The sequence below is a fragment of the Camelus dromedarius genome, chromosome 2 (genome assembly GCF_036321535.1).
Source record: "Camelus dromedarius isolate mCamDro1 chromosome 2, mCamDro1.pat, whole genome shotgun sequence".
In the NCBI taxonomy this organism is placed as follows: Eukaryota; Metazoa; Chordata; class Mammalia; order Artiodactyla; family Camelidae; genus Camelus; species Camelus dromedarius.
Genome location: NC_087437.1, coordinates 26,304,092 through 26,312,248, shown reverse-complemented (window position 1 = coordinate 26,312,248; position 8,157 = coordinate 26,304,092). Strand labels below are relative to the sequence as shown.

The 8,157-nt window shown below is 40.6% G+C and overlaps 1 protein-coding gene across 1 annotated transcript in view; it reads left to right on the top strand.

The window, feature by feature from the left end:
* The window catches only part of COMMD2 (COMM domain containing 2), a 49,501-nt gene that overhangs the window by 39,147 nt on the left and 2,197 nt on the right, over positions 1 to 8,157 (top strand). The window lies entirely within an intron of this gene.

Here is an 8,157-nt window from a genome sequence, read left to right as displayed (position 1 = left end):
CAGTCAAAAGGCACAAACTCCCAATTATAAGATAAATAAGTACTACAAATGTAATGTACAACATGATTAATATAATTAGCACTGCTGTATGTTTATATATGAAAATTGTTAAGAGAGTAAATCCTAAGAGTTCTCATCACAAAGAAAAATACATTTTTTTCTTTTATTTTGTATTCATATGAGATGGTAGATGTTCACTAAACTTATTGTGGTCATCATTTCATAATGTATGTAAATCAATTGTGCTGTATGCCTTAAACTTACACAGTGCTGTATGTCAATTATATCTCAATAAAACGGAGAAAAATTCATAAAAATGAAAAGTAGGAATGAAATTGATGCTCTAACTTGGGACACATGAACTAATTGAAAAGTAAACAGTCTCGCCTTATTAAGAACTGCAACTTTAATAACATTTTACTTTTTATGTTTAATGTTTATCTGAATTTGTCCTATATGTGGGTTATTTTGATAAATTTTATACTACTAATAATTATAATGATAAAATTCTTTTTGATACTTTAGAATCTATGAGCTGCCTCCCCAAATTTGTTCTCCCCTTCTTGGGTGCACACCCAGCCTACATTTCACTGTCTCCCTTGCTGCAAGGGGTAGCCATGTAGTTGTTCTGGGCAACAGAATGTGAATAGAATTGATGCGGGTCACTTCCAGGCCTGTTCCTGAAAATCTCATCCCTGCACTCTTTGCTTCTCCATTTACAAACTAAATGCTGTCAAGAATGAATCTCCAGCAGGGAAGGTATAGCTCAGTGGTAGAGTGCCTGCTTAGCATGCACGAGGCCCTAGGTTCAATCCCCAGTACCTCCGTTAAAATAACTAATTAAATAAATAAACCTAACTACATCCCTCAAAAAAACAAACAAAAAAACCCCACAAACAAAATTAAATAAATAAATACAAAAAATGAGTCTCCAGGAGAAGCCTGGCAAACTTCAGTAAAAGGCAAGACAATAATTACTGTGGGCTTTGCAGGCCACAGAAGGCCTCTGTCTCATATTCTGCTTGCTTTTTTTAAAGCAGTTATTTAAAAAGGTAAATCTATTGTTAGCTCCCAGGACACCTAAAAATAGGCCCACCAGCTAGATCCTAATCATTGGGGATAGTGGAGCCACTGATGGAAGGCACTTGGGTCCCCTAATCACTGTGTGGAGGAGAGCATCTTCCTTATTTGAGCACCTCACCCAGGACTATCATGAGAGAAGGAAAGAAATTGTGTTGAGCCAAGGCATGCTTCCACCTATTTGTTATTACAGCTCAACCCAACAAAGTATATGATATTTCCATATTTAACTTACAAATTTTTTTTAACAGTGAATTATTAGACCTTTGAAGTATGTAGGAGAAGTGAGATAAAATTATGAGTTTAAGCAGACTCACAGATACAGAGAACAAACTAGTAGTTATCAGTGGGGAGAAGGGAGAAGGGCCAATACTGGGCTAGGGGATTAAGAGATACAAACTACTAGATATCAAATAAGCTACAAAGATAGATTGTACAACACAGGGAATATAGCAAATATTTTACAATAACAGTAAATGGAGTATAACCTTTAAAAACTGGATCACTATATTGTACACCTGTAACATAATATTACACATCAACTATACTTCAATTAAAAAAAAATTTTACTGAGCTTAAGGAGAAAGGAGAATGATGTAAAATTTCTAACTGTTACAGAATTTGTTTATGTATTTTTAAATGGATGATGGTGGGCATCACATTGCTTGGATTTTAAATGCAAGTGAATCTTTTAAAGAGAGTACTGTGATAGTTTATTTTAAAATACCTGTATTAATAATATATTGGAAATCACAACCTTTCCAATTATTCAAACATATGAAACATCTTAGACATCAACTAAAAACTTTTTGAAGGGTTGCAGGGTTTTAAAGAATTATTTTAGGGGACATGCCAAAAATCTTTGAAGAGACTTCAAAGAACCTTTAAAAAACCAAACCTCTTTTGAAAGCTTCATAGATTCATTGGGCTGGAAGAACAAGCAGGGGCTTTTCTGGTTCACCTCTGCCCTTTTGAAAATCCTGTGTCTAGGTCACCTTAGACAGTGTTCGACACAGGAATGCCTTTGCGCTTCGAGAGTCCTGCCAGCAGTGTCACTGGTAAGTGTGGACTCATTTCTTCTGACCTGAGGTTTTCCCACTGAATCGTGAGAATGAGAATTGGATTCTTTCTTTTCTTTCAAAAATTTTCCTTTGGATTGTTCTGAGGATTCGTGAGTTAAACATTTGTTGAGAACTTTGCGATATTTGGCTGAAAGTACAAAGTCTTATTTATTATTGTTGGCTGGGTGAAAGGTATACAAGTGCAAAGTATCATTTTCTTCCCTGGGCACACCGCATTATCATGCTTAATCCCCAGGAAACTCATAACCTCATTCTCATACAGGGCCTCCTCATTTACATAACCCGCCACAAACTGAGCTGACAAAGGACTTCTGGGAGAGGATTTGCAGTTTCTTCTGTCCTTCAGAGAGTTTCTGTCTGCCTAATAGGTGTGATAACTTTTTTGTCTGGCTGGATTGACAGTCCCTTACTTAGTCCTCTTACAGCAAGTGAGTAGGAAGGAGGAAGACCGTGGGCAGTGAGAAACTTAGGAAGACTGAGTTCTTATTTTGATCTGTCCTTGTCTACTCATCTGACCTGGACAAGTCACTTCACCTCTCTGAGGTTTATGTTCCTCATCTAAAAAATGTGGGAGTTGGAATAAGTAATTTCTATGATTTTCTTCACACTTAATATCTCCTCTTAAGCATGTCAAAATGCTGGAAGAGCTGCCCTGAAAATTTCAATGTATTGGTGTGTATCATCTGGCAATATGTGATACACAGCAAGAAAAGTACAAAATTAAAAGCGTAAGAGATACTGTTTTCCAAAAAAGCTTTAGGTTAAAGTTCTTTATTTAATTCTAGTTTTCACAGTAAATGTGTTTTATGCTGTTAGACCTATGAGGCTGCTGATGGTGGTGGTGGAGGTAGTAAGTGTGGTGAGAGAGGTGTGGAGGTGGTGTTGATAGTGATAGCAGTGATGGTGGAGGTGATGGTATAAACATCACAGCCACCTTGAAAGAAAACACGTATATTAATGCTTTCATCACAGTGTCTGTTCATCTTTATGATTCCCATAGATCTTGGGATCTGCCTCGCACTAAACAGGTGCTTGATAGCTCTTTGATGAAAGAGTAGCTGGAGATAACTACAGATGCATCTTGCCCTAAAATCTAAGGCAAAAAAACTAATGCTCTTGTAGAGATCTCAGATTTAATACCACTTGACATAACAGGCTTTCTAAGAAAGCTGGGAAAATACTGTCTCTGAAGTCATTTTAATTGATGTTGCTGTTGCTTCACTTTCTAATGAAAGATGAAAGCGTGTGCGGATTATAGGAGGACCTTTTCTCAAAAGTAGTGGGAGAAAAACCACTGAAGTTTATCTACTCAAAAAGGGAACAGAATTTCAGAGGAAGAAGTTTGACTTGGACTATATCTAAAACTCAAAACTAAAAATTATAAAAATAATTTTATCTTACATGTAAAAAAATTTAGGTTACTTTAGAAACTATGGGCTGGTCCTTGAAATATACAAAGACAGAATCAAATATTGGGTTTTGTTTTTGTTTTTGTTTTTTTCTTTGGAAGGCACATAATTTTTTCAACAAAAGTTGATGGAGACAGAGGCCATTCATGGGCCCAAGAGCATGGACTCCCACTTACCAAAAGCAAAGCCAATCTAGTTCCTGCTGCTTCCAAATGTCCAATGTACCAGCAACAGAGACTGAGCCTCCAATATGGTACTATTCCTGGAAGAGTCCAACCGGCCACTTGGCAAATTGACTACAGTGGGCTTCTTCCATCCAGTTTATCTGCACAGGAGTAGAAATGTATTCTAGATCTGAGTTTGCTTTTCTTGCCCACAGAGCCTCAGTTAGCACCACTATCTGGAAAATTACAGAATATCTGATTCATAGGCATAAAATCCCACACAACATAGCATCCCATCCAGGAATCCACTTGGCCACAAAGGAGGTGTAGAAATTACCCTTTAGCTGTCGGGCCCACTGGTTGTATTACATACCTCAGTATCTAGAATTAGCTAAACTGACAGAAGGCACCACTGAAGGTGCAGGGATGAAGTGGCATCCTTGAGGGTGCAGTGTATACACTAAGTCGGAGACCTTAGATATTATGTAACTTAGAAGAAGAACACACGGGCACAAGAACAAAGGGGTGGAAGCAAGAGGAGGCCCATTTATCATCGCTGCCAGTGACCCATTAGGGAACTTTATGCTTCTCCTCCTCACAAATTTGGGCTTTGTAGAGTTAGAGGTCCAGGTCCCCTAGGTTGTGCACTCTTGCTAGAGGGCACGACGGGAATCATTGAACTGTCATTAATGAATGCCACGCAGGCACTTTAGACTCCTGTGCCCACAACCGCCAGGTGAGAAGAGTTACCACCATTCTGGCCAGAATCAATGACCCTAAGATGTGGGAGAAGCTGAAGCTATTACTGCACATGCAGGGTTTGGGGTGGAGTCGGAGAGCAATGAGCGTAACCAGGTGATCACTTGGTGCCTCTGGGGATTTGCTTTCCCGATTATAACAATGGATGGACATACACAACAGCCCCGATTTGAGAAGGGATGATTCCAAGGGCTTGGACTTCCTCGGAGTGAAGGCTTGAGTTGCACCACCAGGTAAGCAAGCCAGCAAAACCTGCAGAGGTGACATCCTAGGATGTGGAGACTTCAGAGGGGATCGTGGAGGAGAGAGTAAGTGCCAGCTGTGGCCTCAAGACCAAATGCAGACACAGGGGCTGTGGCTTGAGTCACTGCTGTGGCTTGAGTCACTAATGTCCCTCTTCTAAGTTTCCCCTCAGGAGGAGAGGTCCACAGGCACTTTGGAAGAACTGCATCCTGGAATAGATGGAGAAGCCCGTCCACGTGTTGCAGTCTGTATAGACCCTGGTGAAAACTGTGCGGGTTCACTGCTCAGGGCTCCCTTCAGCAGAGAATCTGCTGTGAGGAGAGCATGGAGCTGGCAGCCCCCACTGCCACAGCTGTGAAGTTGACAGCTGATGCTCTCCTCCTGCCAATGACTGCGCACAGTGGGTGGCTGCAGCCAGGCCATTCCTGCACATCGTGGGACCCTGTCAGTCAATCATTGTGTCAGAGCTCCGCGTTGGCCTGGCCAGGACTTTCTCAGAACTGCACTGCAGTTTGAAGCTCTTCACACCCATCCTTCCTTCTCTCCTCCTTTCTCAGGTGTCCTGTCCGCACTGCAATCCGAAGACTCTCCTGCCTGCTCTTCCTTCTCCCCTCAATTCTTTACAGCCATTTCCCCCAGTGCATCTCTTGCTCTTCTAATTCCATCTTGGTGTCTGCTTCCTGGTGGATCTGAACTGACCCACAAATCATGCTTGTAGTTATTTTCCAAGTAACCATTTGTTTTTCTTAATTTGTTTTCCCTTGATGGAGAGTTTAAACACTGGATAAATACAGGTATCTCTGTGGGCCAGTTTACCATCATTTAACTCTGCAGAGGAGTCACAGGATGTGTTAGTGTCTTCCAGAACTTATACTAGGGAAATAGAGGTCTATTTTGTCTATTTGCAAAAGGGTAAGTTCACCTTCAAAGTTTTCCTGGATTACATTTATGGTTCCCTCCCTTTCCCCTTCCCATTGCATTCTAGTGATAGGAATCCTGTTTGTTTGTCTCCTTTAAACCACAGAAGTGCAAATTCAAAGGAAATGACATTTCCAGAAGAATAGAAATTCCTGATTTAAGTGAGGTCCTTTTGAGTTCAGATGGCTTTGTGATAAATAGAAGAAAGAGCACTCTTGTTTCCAGACGGGCTACACACTCTGCCCCAAGCTGTGTATTAATGGACCCGGTACAGGAATAAACTTGGTTGGGATTTTCCTTGGTGAGATTTTGTGGCCACTGAGGAGGTTCCCTTGCAAGTTAGTAAGTCTGGGTAGGAAAACATCTACATGTGGGGTTCTTATTGCCTCTCCTACGAAAACAAATCTCCTGGCAGTGATGAAATAGAAAAGACTGACTAAAGGTAAACACTTGGATTCTGCACAAAGGCTTTTGGTAATTTTAGGTAAAATGGGCTGGGTCTCTCCCATACCAACAGTTTTCTTTGGAGGCTGTAAAGTTTGGTCTCTGAACTCATTTGGCCAAGCTGCTCCGAAAGTCAAAGGGAGGATTCATTAGTAAGGATGAAATTTACCACCAGATTCTGTCTGTCTTTTCAGCCTAACAAACTGAGATTTGTTTCTTGGGGTGTTCAATCAGTAACACAAAACATTTTGAAACCCATGTGACGTTTTTTTGGTGAGTAGAGCTTATGTGGAAGAATCAATATAACTATTGCTCCACGGTTGTCAGAGAATTCATCAAAAGAGTCTCTCTCCATTGGTGACTAATTTTGTTCTAAGAATGGGACCCATCACTTCTAACTTAAAACCTTAGCTTGTGATACGAAGTAATGAAGCGTGGGCTCTTGGACACCTCAATATACCTAACCCTGGGGCATATAGGAGAGAGATTTCTCACCTGAGATGTATTTAAATCAACATCAGAGAACTTGGTCATTCCTCATTGAAAGATACGAGTTACCGTATTTAATTGAAAATAAGGCAGTCTTTTCATTTTTGCAAGAGAAGTGGACGACTGAAAATGTAGAAACTTTTTTCCTTTAAAGCCGTTAACCAGCTTTATTTATAGATGCAGTGTCTGCCAGTCATACTGAATTACCTTATTATCTCTAACCTTGAATTCCGGGCTGTGCAATCAATACCAGGAAGAGCCTTGATTGGCAGATTAATAGACAGAAATTACAGAATTTTTTAGTAGGGTTGTGGCTACATCTCAGAGAACTTCTCTTTCAGTTTTTTGGGTTTTGTTTTGTTTTGTTTGCATTTCCTCAAGGTGTTCCAAGTCTCTTTTCAAGTATCTTCAGATTCTTTTCCCTCCTGTGAAACACAAAAATGATGGCAGGTGGGAGAAAACACACAGAATAAACAAGAAAATGTCTCTTGCCTAAAATCTTTGCCCCAAAATTGGGAGACAATGATTCAGTAGAACTACGATGCACAGCCACTAGGTTGGTGCCCGTGTAGTCCTTAAATTGACTGTAAGGGCACAATGTGATACCTCTAAGTATTTTGTTGGTGATTTGTTTCTAAAAGGCAAAGAGCTGAAAGACTCGTGTTCATGCTTAGAAATGCCAACATATGAACATAGGCAGCTCTTCCATCTCTGGGGTTCCCTGCCTGAGCCTTTTTCCTGAGAGCTTCCTGCCTTCCCTTTAGAATCATGCTCATTGCACTGATTCTTGACCTTGCTCTCATTCCTAGCCCCCACCCCCATCAAAGGTGATTGGTCCCGGGATAGACCTGATTCAAGTGAAACCAATCAGACACCTTTCCCTGGGGATTTAGACTTGAGGCAAAAGTCCATTTATTTTTTAAGAGGAACTGCATATGATATAATGTGAGGTGTAGACAATCATGTGCCATGTGGATTGAAGAGCAGAAAAAGCTGGGTGCCAAAGAAGAATGAAGTAGATATGCAGCGAGAAGCACAGGGGGAAAGAGAGAGAGAGATAGACTTTGTCAAGTTCTATGCAGTATTCTTGTAATTGCTCCCTTTTGCTTAAGAGAACATAACTTTTTACCCGCAGCCAGGAGGAGTCTTAATGACTTTTCCTCCCACTCCTGGCAAGCGTATGACACAGAAAATGTGAATTTGCCCAACCAAGTAGTCCTGGACTCACAGGAAGCACTTTGGTCCTATAGGAATTTCTTCTCACTACAGGAAGAAATATGCCTGTTTTCTGTGTTCTCTTTCCTCACACCAGCCCTCAAAGGATCTAGAAAGACAGTCTGAGGATCAGGACAGACTGAGGTTTGGGGGCTCTAAGGCTTGGGTGCTGTGAGAGCCCTGAGTTATATGGCTAAGGTATAGTGCCTAGCCATCATTAGTGATATATTTTTTTCTAAAACAAAATACATTGAGTTCCAAATGACCAATTTACGAAATGACTTTAGGACTGCAACCCTTAAAAAAAAAAAAAGAACAAACAAGGACTGCCTGTTCCACATTAATTAGTAGTGA